Source organism: Mauremys mutica, unplaced genomic scaffold (assembly GCF_020497125.1).
Source record: "Mauremys mutica isolate MM-2020 ecotype Southern unplaced genomic scaffold, ASM2049712v1 001424F_np12_obj, whole genome shotgun sequence".
Lineage (NCBI taxonomy): Eukaryota > Metazoa > Chordata > Testudines > Geoemydidae > Mauremys > Mauremys mutica.
In genome coordinates, this window is record NW_025423198.1 from 26,801 (window position 1) to 41,406 (window position 14,606).

At 50.6% G+C, this 14,606-nt stretch overlaps 3 non-coding genes across 3 annotated transcripts; all 3 read left to right on the plus strand.

Annotated features, from left to right (window-relative positions):
* Positions 1-606: 606 nt before the first annotated feature.
* TRNAE-UUC lies at positions 607-678 on the plus strand. Its single transcript has one exon. It is a non-coding gene; the product is annotated as a tRNA-Glu (tRNA).
* A 1,497-nt stretch (positions 679-2,175) lies between these two features.
* TRNAA-UGC lies at positions 2,176-2,247 on the plus strand. The gene has a single exon. It is a non-coding gene; the product is annotated as a tRNA-Ala (tRNA).
* Positions 2,248-9,308: 7,061 nt separating this feature from the next.
* TRNAS-GCU lies at positions 9,309-9,390 on the plus strand. The gene has a single exon. It is a non-coding gene; the product is annotated as a tRNA-Ser (tRNA).
* The last annotated feature ends 5,216 nt before the right edge of the window (positions 9,391-14,606 follow it).

The window sequence follows — 14,606 nt, forward strand, 5'->3', positions numbered from 1 at the left end:
AGTTTAAGCTCAGTGTTTTTAACAATTTCTACAACATGAAATAACCCTTCAGTCATAGTGTCACCATCCATAACATTGCTTCAGCCTTACAGGTTCCCAAGTGCAAAACTAAACATCTCTTCAAATCCAAGGGAGTGGAGATCAGTCAATGTTCAGAGTCATCCCACATAAAAGAACCATGTTGTGGTACATACTGGCCCCATCATGTGGCCATCGCCTTTCCCTCCTCCTCCAGAGTCAGAATGTGATCAGCTCACACCCAGGGGGTGCAACACCCCTGCCTGGGTCTCTATGCCAGAGCTCCTATCAGCTCAGTGTCCTTCCCACAGGAGTTGGCTGCTGAGAGGATTGCAATGGGGTAAATGAAGGCAGAGGAGGATTGTTCCTCATGGGTTTTCTTTGTGTGGCTCTGATCCTGCTGGAGGAAGCATGATTTGAGTTTGTTTCAGTGGCTTGGGTTGGGCTCAGGTTGTGACCCTGGGTACAGCGGCTCCTGCACAATCTGCTCTTAGCCCCTCAGGGAATGGACAATGGAGCAGTTTCAGGAAGTGGATAGAAAGTAGCCTAAGAAAGTGTAGCATAAGCAAGAAGAAAAACATCATCACCTTCCTGGTGGTACAGTGCTTAGGATTTGGCACTTTCACTGCCATGGCCTGGGTTCAATTCCCAGTCAGGGAAAAGTGACTTTAAATCATAAACCACTTCAGTTATTCTTCACTTACAAAATAAACAAACCCATATTTTTTTCCTGATTCCCCCCCATCTTCCCAGTGTCTCCATGGCAGGGCTGGCTCCAGGCACCAGTGCAGCAAGCAGGTACCTGGGGCGGCCCATGGAAAGGGGAGGCTTCAGCAGCAATTCGTCTCTCTCAGAGGGAAGGACTTGAGGCCAAAAGCGGCAGAGGTAGAGCTGCCATTGATTGCAGCTTTTTTATTTTTTTTCCCACTTGGGGTGGCAAAAATGCTGGATCTGGCCCTGCTCCATGGAAGACAATTTGTTAAATCCCAGATGAGTGGAGTTATATCAGTTCTCAGCCTGAGTCCTTAGGTCTTAATCCTGAGGATATTGTCCCATCATGGGGCCATTTCCCGCCTCTCTTTCATACAGAAACACAATTTTCCTTGCACAGACACAGGAACAGCAAGATCTTTCTCTGTCCCTTGTGCAAAGCAGGGAGCCAAATTCCATGGAAACAATGGACAAGCAGGGGGGCCCTGGGCACATCCAGCCCTGGCTGTGAGATGTTCCCTCCCCTCTTTCTTTATGCCCCTGTTGTTATTTCATGGATTGTCTGGGATGGGGGAAAAGCTGAGTTCACTCCAGGTGGAGGGGAAAAAGGAACCTGAAAATCTCAGGACCCAACCCCCGCTACCAGGATCACCGAGGTGCTGGGGATTTGAGTAGGAAAGGGACTGTGTGAATTGTCAAGGTGGGGAATGAATAACAATCTACAACTAGATCCAGTATCAGAGGGGTAGCCGTGTTAGTCTGGTTCTGTAGAAGAAGCAAAGAATCCTGTGGCACCTTATAGACTAACAGAAGTTTTGCAGCATGAGCTTTCGTGGGTGAATACTAAGTGGGTATTCACCCACGAAAGCTCATGCTGCAAAACTTCTGTTAGTCTATAAGGTGCCACAGGATTCTTTGCTGCTTCAACTAGATCCAGCTCATTAATCACTGACACAGGCTAATCCTGCCGCAGATAGAAGGGAAACTGGGAGTGATTCTTTGCTGTTCAGCCATGGAAACAGTGACCCAATTGCACCGCAGTGAATGTGCTGGGGAAAGCTAAACTTCACAGGCAGGTGGAAAGAGCAGATCCTAGAAACACCTGGAGCTCCCCACAGCACTGCTACCACCATGGTCAGGTGTTGAGCGACTCACAGCGCCCCTCCCCTCCCATTACCTTCCAGCAGGGGGTGGCAGCACCCCCCACCCAATACAGGGGAGAGGGCTGAGTGTATCTCTGCACCCTGAACCCAGGGCACCCACTCTCTCTGCCCCACACATCGAATCTGGCCCTGCTGAAAAGTGACCCCTAAGAACCAGCAACCTCCAGGACAGCAGGTTTGGCCCTCAGATCAGGGAATGTGTCCCCCATGCTGCTGTTAGGCCACTGGATGCTCTGGAAACAGGAGGGCTTTGAGTGCAACCTATACCATACATGGCCCATGTGGGGATGTAGCTCAGTGGTAGAGCACATACTTTGCATGTATGAGGTCCTGGGTTCAATCCCCAGCATCTCCAGGTTCTTTTCACCCTGCTGCTTTGCTCATGCCCAGAGGGGATGTGGCCCAACAGTCTCCCTGCAGGAGTTTTAATCCTGTGGAGTGAGGGGTAAGTGCCAATTGCATGGAAGGTCTGGGGCGGTTTCTGCTCCTAAGTCACCTCGGTACATGTAAGATTCCCACCCGCTGTGCTGCTTGGGACAAGGGTAGATGAGAAGGGCGAATCCTCCAGCACTGGAGGGAAAGGTCCCATCTGCACAGACAGAGAGGCCAGGAAACAGAGGGGCAGTCAGTGCTCAGGGAGGAGAGAGGTCAGTGATTCACACCCACCAGGGGACACTGTCTTTCTGAGGCGAGTGCAGCTGGCTTGGGATGGTGCTGATGATGGATAGAAAAAAGGCTGGAGTCAATGACTGATGAGACCACAGAAGGGGAAGGGGAATGGCAGCCCCACAGAAGGTCCTCGGTGCTCAGATGCCCCAGTTATTGCACCCTGGCCTGTCGCAGAGAGAGAAAAGACCCAGCGGGACCCAGCCCCCCTACAGTGATCCCATGGACAGGAACCTGGCTGGGAGTGGGGTGAAGGTTCCCTCTGGGCAAAGGGGAGCTGAAATCCCTCAGTGTCCTGGAATTTAAGCAATGGAAGCTTCAAACCCTGCAGGGGTGGGGGCTGAGGTGCATCAGCAGAAGGTTGGGCTGGACGGGGCGGCAGGTTTGGATAATTTTTGGTGGTGCCCAGAATGGGACCAAGTCCTGCCCCACCCCACCCCACCCCCACACAGGGCCAGCTTTAGGCCGATTCTCCCGATTCCCCTGAATTGGGCCCCACCCCTAAGAGGGCCCCGTGCCCAAGCCCTGGTACTGCGTACTGGCAAGAGCTGGTGCGCTGTACCAGGGTGGCCCGGCTTCCCCAGGGGGCAATTTAAAGGGCCTGGGGCTCCCAGCAGGGGCTGGGATAGGGCTGGGGTAGGGCTACGGGGCGCTGGGGGCTATTTAAAAAGTCCAGGGTTCCCATTGCTTCTACCGCCCCGGCCCTTTAAATAGCCCCCAGAGCCCCGCCGCTTCCCCAGGGCTCCCACAGCTATTTAAAGGGCCGGGGCAGTGGAAACGGGAGCCCTGGGCTATTTAAATAGCCCCCAAGCCCCGGGCTGCTGCTGCTACCCCGGTGCTGAGGGAGGGAGGAGGGGACACTTACCATACAGGGTGGGCTGTACCCTCTGTACCTGCACCCCCTGCCTGCAGCCAGCCCCTGCTGCACCCCCTGCCCTGCCTCCAGCCCCTCACCCCCTGCCCTGCCTGCACCAGCCCCTGCCCACAGCCAGCCCCACACCCCCTGCCTGCAGCCAGCCCATCTCCAGCCAGCCCTGCACCCCCTGCCCTGCCTCCAGCCCCTCACCCCCTGCCCTGCCTGCACCAGCCCCTGCCCACCGTCAGCCCCACACCTCCTGCCCACAGCCAGCCCATCTCCAGCCAGCCCTGCACCCCCTGCCCTGCCCGCAGCCAGCCCCTGTCTCCAGCCAGCCCTGCACCTCCTGCTCACAGCCAGCCCCTGCTGCACACCCTGCCTGCAGCAGCCCCGCACCCCCTGCAGCCAGCCCTGCACCCCGTGCCCTGTCTCCAGCCAACCCCTGTTGTACCCCCTGCGGCTCTGCCTGAAGCCAGCCAGCTCCCCACACCCCCCTGCCCGCACCAGCCCTACACCACCGGCCCCGCACCTCCTGCCCTGCCTGCAGCCAGCCCCACACCCCCTGCCCTGTCTCCAGCCAACCCCTGATGCACCCCCCTGCCTGAAGCCAGCCAGTCCCGCACACCCCATCTCCAGGCAGCCCTGCACCCCTTGTCCTGCCTGCAGCCAGACCCTACTTCCAGTCAGCCCCTGCCCTGCCTCCAGCCAGCCCCATGTCCACTGGTGCCTGCAGTTCTCAGGGCAGTAACCCTGCACACCTGCTTCAATGAGGGGGGCAGGGAGCAGCTGGAACCCACACATGTGCACACCATAGGGTGACCAGACAGCAAGTGTGAAAAATCGGGACGGGGGTGGGGGTTATTAGGATCCTATATAAGAAAAAGTCCCAAAAATTGGGACTGTCCCTATAAAATCAGGACATCTGGTCACACTAGCACACCCCCAGGGAGTGGCAGGGACCCATACATGTAAAACGGAGCTCGTTTCTAGTTCAGGCCCATCTTTTTAAAAAAGAACTTTAGGTCGGGTTAACATACACCCGTATTTTACTGGACATGTCAGGCTTTTTGATTCTTAAATCACTGTCTGGGAGGAATTTTTAAAATTTAAAAATTCCTCCTGGGAAAATACAGACGCATGGTAACGCTATTGGTACAAAAAATACATACTGTGGCACATCCCTTAAATCAGAACTTTTTATAGGGAACCGGTTCCTAAGGAATGAAAGTCTTTTTTATATATACATATATATATATCTATATAAATTTTTAGTTATCCCTGCCGGGGCCCGGCTGAAAATGACTGCCCAGAGTTCGAGAACTGTCCCTGTTCTCATTGGACAGATGGGGAGACGCCTGAAGTACAAAGAAGGGACGTGACCTTCCCAAGGGCCTACACAGCAAGGTGGTGGCAGAGCCAGAAAGAGAAGCCAACAGTCCTGACTCCTGTTCTAATGGACAAAAAAACCCAGAGAAAGGGATAGAGCCCAGGAATCGAGATGGTGGGGAAATTTCATTGAAACCATTTCTGTCAGAAAATCCCCTTCAGACTAAACCAGTTTGTTTCTCGAAATCAAAACAAGTGAGATGAAAGTTCTTTGCAAAAAGATTTTGTTGTAAAACAAAAGCATCTCCTGTTTGTCACAGTGTGTTAAATTGTCTCGTCACACACAAAGAGGAGACACTTAGATCTCAAACATTAGATAAGATGCTTCAGTCTGAGCTAAGTAATTGCTGCTCTTAACAATTTCAAAATAAAAAAATACAAATCAAATAGACTATTTCAGCTATTCTATTATGTCATAATCTGCTCTGAGTAAATGTGATAGAACACCGCATATTATGCACTACTCCTAGTGACACTCTCCAATGGATCCCCACCCACCGTGAGGTAGGTAGGAGCGGATCATTATTATCCCTACTTGAAAGAGGAAGAAGCTAAGGCTGAGAAAGGAGAATTGACTTGTCTTAGGTCACACGGCCAGCCAGTGGCAGAGTTGGGAATAGGACCCAAGAGCCCTGATTTTCAAACTAACCATCGGATCTTGAATTTCAGAGACTGAATGACCTGAATAAAGTGCTCTCAGATGAGCTCCAGACCAACAACAGTGCACAATAAATATTCAGCAAGTATTTGAGGAGAACTGCAATGTTAGAGAGAATCATGAACTGCTCAGAGACAATTAATGCAGAGGAGCAGCAAAATTCATCAAACATATGACTGGTTATGACTTATTTCCTTGGGCTTAAAAGAGAACAACAAGGACCTGAGTCTCCTCCCTGTCAATAACCCCCTGCTCAGCCAATCAGGGTAGAGACTGAGGACGGGAGGCTGAGGGTTCTTGCCCAAAGGATGGCCCAGGTCACCGGTGGGAATCACTGCCCGAGCACTATTTCAGCCCCACATTTTCGGGTGGACCTCCCACAGTGGGAGCTGCAGAGCATTCCCCTGAGACACATACGCACACCCCTCCTGGTGTTGGGAGGGGAACAGGAGAAAGGACAAAAGAAGCAAGAGACAAAGAGAAAGGAGGGAGGGATGGAGGAAAAGGTGAAACCAAAAGGACAAACCCTAATGTCCCCAGTGATACTAAGGACAAAATCCCAGGTGCACAATAAAATTCTGCCTCCTTAAGCTCGTGTTTTCCATGCCTAGAATTCAACTGTCACCAGATGGATCAGACTGAACAGGTTTCAAACCTCAAGGAGGCTCTTACCTTCTAAACAGGGACATCTGTTTTCTAGTAAAATCACTAAAAGGGAAGAAGAAAACTCGAAACAGGTTCCTCCTGGCGCTCACGTCCGTGAACCCGAATACTCTCTCAGTCCTCAAAGAGAGACCTGGAGAAGGAGACTTACTGAAGCAAAGCCACAGGGGTTTCTGAGGTTTCCCTGGCCCCTCGCCACTGTCCTGCCTGGCTGATGTCAGCATCTCTCTGTGAGGCCACCACCTCCCCCCCACCTTTGACCAATACACTGAGGTCCTGCAAAAAGCCTTTGTGATGTCACTGCCACACCCCTCCCTTGCTGTGCTAATGTCCTGCCCCTGGCCAGGCACTTTGGAGGGTTGAGCTACTCCCTGTGGATCACCCCACTCAAGGAGCGTTTGTTCTAGAAAGCAAGCCAGCTAGACAGGAAAACATTGGACACTGCTCCCAATGCTACACTCAGTTTTTCAGAAATTAGCCGACTTTATGGCCAGAAGAGACCATTAGAGCATCTAATCTGACCCCCTGCATATCATAGGCCTCCTGTATGACACCAGAGCTACTTTTGGGGCAAACACATTCCAGAAAGGCATCTAGTCTCCATTAGATGACATCAGGAGATGGCAAATCCACCACTTTCCTTGGTAGCTTGTTCCTGTGGTGAATCATCCTCGCTGTTGAATATTTGTGTCTTATTCCTAATATGAATTTGTCTCTTTTCACCTTCCAGCCATTGGGTCTTGTTATGCCTTTCTCTCCTCGATTAAAAAGCCCTTTAATACCCAATCTTTTGTCTCCATTAAGGCTTTTCAACACTTTAATGAAGTCACCTTTCAATCTTCTTTTGATAAGCTAAACAGGTTGAACTTGTTCAATAGCTCACTAGAAGGCATTTTTCTCCAGCCCTCAGAACAATTTGTGGCTCTTTGGTCATCAGATTCCTGAACTGCAGCTGGATGTGGTTCTTGTTCTTCTGCACAGCATAGCTCCTGGAGAAGAGGGATCTGCAAATGTACATTCATATGATACCTTTGTTTAACTGATGAAAACATAAGCTAGACACTTAGAGGACTGGAACTGATTTCAGCTGATGAACAGCTTTGCTAGGTTTTTATGCATTTGGACAGTGAAATGTTGAGTGTTTACATTCATATCAAGCACCCCCGTATAGTGGAGCTCCTGAACAGAATGGAGAATGGAAATGGAAATGTTTTCCTTTTTTAAAAAAAAAAGAAAGAGGGTTAAAAGAGAACACGGGGGTTTGAACTGAAGACTACATAAACTGCAGTCAAGCACTCTAACACTGAGCAATATCCCCATGACAACAGGAGTATGGAACTGTGATATTCAGCACTTTGAAGGACAGACCCTGCTTCATCGAGGTCCTTTGCCATTCGCAGGTGGTTTTAAAAATGGGGTTTGATTAAACTTCTTAAATGTGGCAAACACCACAGCTTGCGCACCCACCGATATAGCTTCTCCCACCGACATAGCTGCCAACTCTTGGGGAAGTGGATTAACTGCACCCACAGGAAAACTCTCTCCCCTCAGCACAGAGCAGTGGTTCTCAAACTGTGAGTCAGGACCCCAAAGTGGGATGTGACCCTTTTTAATGGGGTCACCAGGGCTGGCATTAGACTTGTTGGGGCCTGAGGCTGAAGCCAGAAGTCTGAGCCCCACCACCCAGGGTTGAATCCCTCAAGCTCTGGATTTGCCCTCCCCTAACTGGGGCAGGGCTCAGGCTTTGTCTCCCCTGCCTCTGCTCAGTGTGGAGGAGCTTGGTCCTTCTTTCCAGAGCCATGTAGTGAGTTTTTTTTAGCAGAAGGGGGTTGCAGTGAAAAGAAGTTGGAGAAACCCTGGCGCAGAGCCTCTGAATATGTCTAGACTTGGCTCCCTGTGGCAGATCAGACACTGAAAATACAGCCATGGAGACACCACACACCAGCCTTGCCTAACAGGCAAGAATCAAAACTCCACAGAAAGTTGCCTGCTGTTTTTAACCGATCTCCCTAAGCCCTCAGCCACCACCACTTAACAAAGGGGCTTTTCTACACTATGGTTCTGGTCTCACTGAAGGGTCATTTCCAGTTGTTTGCTCAGACCAGCATTAGGGAAAATGGTGCCCTGGGCAAAGCTTGTACTTTGGCACTTCCCCATTGCCCCTGGACGATCCCCACTCCCCCTTTACCGCTAGCTCCTGCACTCCCATGCCTTGCACCTCCTTCACCCCTAACTCCTGCCCCTCCTGTGCCCCCTTTGCCCTTAACTCCCTGGGCCACCAGCCATTGCCCCTCTCCTGCAGCCCCTTCACATGGCTCCAGTGCTGGGGGCCCCGCACTTGTTCTCCCTTTCCCTGGGCTTTGGCATCACTAGCCCCTAATTAGTGAGTAGGGTTCAGTGGTTCCCAAAATGTGGGGCATGAGTCCTAGGGGGACACAGAGGAACATTCATGGGGGCACCTCAGTGCCTGAGCCAGCCCCCATGGAGGGAGCAGCACTCAGCCCCACTCTTCCCAAACCCCACCCTCAGCCTGGGCCTCTGGTGCCCAGCTCGGCCTCGACCCCCTTACCCCTGTCTGCACCCCTCTCCCCTGCAAGCAACAGCTCCACTCCCAGCCTCGGTACATGACTGCGGCTTCCGAGGGGCCACAGCCATGGCTAAGAGGGCACAGTGTGAAAAGTTTGGGGACCACTGGTTTAGGATGATGTTCTCAATCACTTCTATGAAGTCCAATAAAAGCAATTCCTCACCCACCTACCCCTCCATCAGGACGGACTAATCCACTTCCCCAAGTTAATCCACTTCGCAAGAGGTGGCAGCTATGTCAGTGGGAGAAGCTATATCGGTGGGTTTGCAAGCTGTGGTGTTTACCACATGTTCTGCTGCCCTTCACTCATGCAGGAAGGATAATAACATTTCATTCCACTCAATGCTAAAGTGATTTGTAACCCACCACCAGCCAAAACTGGTCATTTTGGGAAAGTGGCCCCATCATGCTGCATACCTAGGCAGAGTAGGTGTGTCTGTGCAAACACGGTCTGTTCCTGAAGTCTTTTCCCCAGCTCCTCACTAGATGTGAGGGGGGAGCTCATTCAGCCTCTGCTTCCGCTTAGTGTTTAGAAACGCCTTATTGTCCCTAGCTCTGCTGGCCTTAGATTTCTCCTCCTGTCTTTTGCTTGACAACTCAGATGAGGTGGCCGAGTGGTTAAGGCGATAGACTGCTAATCCATTGTGCTCTGCACGCATGGGTTTGAATCCCATCCTCATTGGATGCATTTAGTCATTACCCCTCCTTTGTAGACAACCATGTCCCCCTTTGGTACAATGTTGCTTCTTGCAAACAAAAACCTTCTCAGAAACTCAGAACTCTATTGCTTTAAATAAAATGTCTAAATCCCAGATTTCTTAAAAAAAGAAAAATTCTCTAGTCCTGTATTTCTTAATTTTTATCTCAAAAGGTAACATCCTCATCATGTCCTCCAAACACCCTGGGACCAGCCCAAATTATTAAAATACCCTCAACCCGAGCAAGGCCAGAGCAGTGAACCAGAGCTAGTGTCTAGGCCAAGCTGTTCTGAAGGAGGCAACTCAAACATTTTCTCCCTGCTTCCCTTGGCAAGGTCTGACTGAGAAAACAAAATTCCCCAAACTGAAAAACCAATACTAATCTGTTTGGGGACTTTGGTTTGAAAGTATTATTGTTATTATTCTCTTCTGATTTCTGAATCAGTTCAGTTCAGTCTTTTTCCTCCAGGTGTGTTTCCAGCTAAAACCACATTGAGGGTACTGGACCACTGACCTATCAGCTCTTAACACCCAAACTTTCAGTAACTCTTTATCAGTGCCTGTGAGTGTAATTTAAACCATAGGTTTATCTAGCTCTGAATCTTGTCTTCTGACAGTAGCCAATACCAGGTGCCCCAAAAGCCACTCCTTAAGGTACCACCGGGTGTTGAACCCAGGATCTCTTGTTTACAAAGCAGATGCTTTAACCAGCCAAGCCGATGCTTTAACCAGCCAAGCCAGGGTACCTGCTGTTACTTAAAACAGCGTGTTTGCCCATACCTGACTCTCTGCCAATCCCCACTGGGCCCTGACAAGTGTTGCTCGTGTTTGGCTTCTGTAAAGCAGGGGAACAGGTGAAGTTTTGCTCCCAAGGTGTGTGTGTGATTCTTTGGACAGGTCTACACTATGAAATTAGGTTGGTGTAATTACATTACTTAGGCTGGCAATGCAGTTCTATCAACCTAATCCCGGCGTAGATAGCGGCTCAGCTGTCAGAACTTTCTGGAGCTATGAAAGGGGAGGGGCCCAGCCTCTGTAGCAGGAATGCAGGTCAGGCGAGTTCACGGCAGGCATGGTGGGATACTGGTGGAGACCAGTTATGGTGATATAATGACCAGCAGCATTTACAATGACAATTTGTCACTTTAAGTTTGCTCCACAAAGCTCTAGGCCTCTCGTCGTGGTGGTTTTATTTTGTCACCAAAACAGGTCAATTTTGTCACCAGACGTGGCATTGCAGTGTGTACACCAGCCACAAGCTGCTGACCGAGGGAGCGTTGTGTGTTTTTCACACACCTGAGCTATATAATGATGCTGAAATAACTTTGTAGTGCAGACCTGGCCAAAGATTTACACACACACACACACACACACACACACACACACACACACACACACACACCCCTACCTTGCAAGGAAAACCTCACCTGCTCCTCTGCTTTGCAGAATCCAAACACAAGCAAAGCTTTTCAGGCCCCAGTGGCGATGGCAGAGAGTCAGGTGTGGGCAGACAGTGTGTTTTAGCCACAAGCAGGCACCATGGCTTAGCTGGCTAAAGCACCTGCCTTGTAAACAGGAGATCCTGGGTCCAACTCCCAGTGGTGCCTTGTTGAGTACCTCTTGGGGCACCTGGTATTGGCTACTGTCAGAGAATTAAATGGGCCTTTGGTCCAGCCCAGTATGGCTGTTTAAATTATACTGATAACAGAATTACTGAAAGTCTGAGAGTTAAGAGCTGATAGGTCAGTGGTCCAGCCCAACACAGATAAACCCCCCTCCCTCTGGGACAGGGGCAGGTCTGGGATCTCACACCAAAGGGCTCATTGTGGCTGCCAGAATCTGTGAGCGGCTCATTTAGTTTACACCGAGGGTTGAGTCCTGCTTCGTGCACAGTGTGTGAGAATGAAAATCTTAAACCGCCCTTTGAAATAACGAATGCAGCAGGACGTGTTATTGTCCCTGCCCCAAAGCAGACAGACCAATGGAGAAATGCCATTGAGTCCAGGGTAATACTCCACTGCCATTTTACCTTGTTTGCTTGCTAAACTCCCTCCCAAACTTGAGGGCTGAGCTTGAGCTGAGATGTCTACACTGCAAATTTACCACCCCACGGCCCTAGCCTGGGAGCCTGCACTGGTACGGGGCAGCTGTGGGTGTTTCATCGCAGTGTGGACATAGCCTGGCATTATGTCTACACTGCCATTAACACACCCAAGTCACTATTCTCAAACCCTGGGTCAGTTGATTCAGGCTTGTGGGGCTTGTGCTGCAGGGTTATAAAATTACAGTGTGGCCTCCGAGACCCCACGAGAGGGTGAGGGTCTCGAAGCGTGGGCTCCAGTCTGAGCCCCAGGAGCCCAAATCAGCTCATCCAGGCCAGCCGGGCCACAGGGATTTTATCACAGTATAGATGCCCTCTCAGGGTATGTCTACACTGCAATGTAAGCCCAGGGGTAAGGCGGTGGTTCTCAACCAGGGGTTCTGGGCCCGCTCAGGGGACACTAGCAGGTTTCAGGGGGGCTGCCAAGCAAGGCCACCATTGGACTCGCTGAGGCCCAGGGCAGAAAGCTGAAGACCCAGCGCATGGGGCTGAAGTCCAGGGCCCTGAGCCCCACCACCAGCGCTGAAGCCAAGGCCTGAGCAATGTAGATTTGTGGGGCCCCTGTGGCACGGTACCCTGAGAGGGGGAGAAAGTGCCCCAAGGCCTCAGCCAGAGGGCTGAGCCCTGACACACGACTGGCTCAGAGGGTCTCTGCCAGTTAGGAAGGGGGAGCAGCGAGGGAAGCCTGGCAACTGATGGCTGGAGGGGTGAAGAGGTTTGGGGTATGGTGGGGGAAGAAGCGCCTGGGACTGGATAACCTGGGGCTGGGCAGTCTCCACAGGGGACACTGGCTCCTCCTCTGCCCTTTCCACACCCTCTTGCCAGTAGAGAATGACCACCCTGTCCCCACCCCCAGCGGCAGCCGTGTCTCAGGACTCTCCCAAGCTGCACCCACTAACTCTCTTCCCATTTGGGGTCTAGCTCCGGGCAACAATTTCCCACCAAGATGAACCCAGCTGGCTGCTGCCTGTTCTGGTGCGACAGGGTGGGTGAAAGACAGAACAGCAGCACTTCTCAGGCAGAATTTATTTTCTTCATGCAAAAAAAAAAAAGAAATTCTGCACTGGACGTGAATTCTGTGCGTACGCAGTGGCCCAGAATTCCCACATGTGTAACTCACACCCGGCACAAACATAACCTGCTCATTCCCATCTCTGCTCCCTATGCGCCGAGTCCCAGAGCTGCTGCTGTCATTAATGCACACAGGCTTTCACTCCCATCAGTGCTGGCACGACCCAATCCAGTTACAGGACTGAACCCTTATTCTCCCATCACATGGGACAGTCTCAGCTCAGGGGGAGATGAGAGGGGAAGCGGGTACAAATGGAAAAGAGTTGTTGTAGCCATGTTGATCCCAAGATATCAAAGAGAGGGATTTTAATTGGATCTAAAAGAAATGACCTCACCCACCTCGTCTCTCCAAGAGATCTGAAAGTGGAGGAAGGGGACAAACAGGAAGACAGAGCTCAGGACTCTAAATCAAACATTTTCAAGCCCCTGGAAGAAACTACATTTCCCTTCTGCTCCAGGTATGTTTGTGTCCTATATGAGGGACCACCCCATTCCTCTCACAGCAGCAAGGGGAGACTGCAGCCAGCCCCAGATGGTCTTTCCCAAGCCTGGGATGTGTGTTGTGAGGACGTTTGTGTGTGGTGGGTGCATGGGCTGGGTAACAGCTAGACCCATCTGCAGACTGGAAAGGGCAACTCTAGCACAGCTTGGGGGCCGTGGGCAGGGTAGCAGTTTTGGAGCTGGGCCTCTGTCCCCATAGGTCCCATGGCAGATGGCTCTGGCAGCACCAAGTGGGTCCGTCACTGCAGGGGAAGGCACGGGTACTGTCTGTGATTGGGGGGATTGGAGGGGGGTCCATGCGCAAGAATGGGGAATGGAATTCACCTCCCCACCCGTCTGCAGAGCCCAGCAACTAGGGATTTATCCAGGGAAGTGAATTTTACTCTGGGTGACTTTGATCCGGCCACAAAAAGATCCTTCTGCCTTCGGTTCCACACTGGCCCCAGGAGTTTACTAGTTCTCCCTCCCCAGACTGCCGGGGGCAGCCAGGGATAATTAGTGGGTTATGGGAATTAGAAGTTGAAAATCCACTAAGAACAATGATATTTGTGTGTTTATTATTAAATCCCCAGACACCCACCAATCCCCGTCCTCCTTCCCATGAGCTATAAATATCTAAGGGACTCAGCTACTGATCCTGCAGTGAGTTCCTGCCCCTCCCCACTTTCTAAAGCAGCACTTTTAAGAACAGGGCAGGGAAACATGTAAATACTTTGAACCAAATTCCAGAAGCTGCTGAGCATGGACAAGATAAAATGGAACCAAGGTTCCGTCCCTCCAAGGACCTGGCCCCTAGTGCAAAATAACAGACACTCCCCAGAAATATGAAATGGCCACTTCATAACTGATAAAATGTTATTAGTCTGTTCACTTCTGGGAATTACCAATAAGAGAAACAACCCAGTGACAGTGATATCCTGAGGAAAAGATCTCATGTGTCTTTAGATCATACTGATTTGTAACCTGGAACTTTATACACTAAAATGCCTAATGCGTAACCCTACGGTGATTGCCTGGTGTCACTACAGGGCAGAATTAAGGTTGGTGCCTTAGTTGTGAATTTCCATCCCCTGGCATATTGCAATTGCTGTTAAGTGGGTTTGACAAAATTCATTTTGTCTATTTCTTTCTTTTAATTTCAATAGATAGCGATATTTATTTTTAAGCCTTTTTTCCATGTTTACAATTTCATTTCTGTATATTACCTATATCAATATTTTTTCGTGTGTGTGTACAGTGAAATCAACATTTACTGCAATTTATTCATAAAAATCCAATCCTTTCCAGCGTAATTTAAAGTAATGAAGTACTTGAATTCTTTCACTTCCTAGACTGGAATCAAGTATCAGAGGGGTAGCCCTGTTAGTCTGGATCTGTAAAAGCAGCAAAGAGTCTTGTGGCACCTTATAGACTACCAGACATTTTGGAGCATGAGCTTTCGTGGATGAATACCCACTTCGTCGGATGCCCACTTCCTAGACTGGAATGTTTCATTTCAGGATAATTACACCCTCCCTGTGATGTATT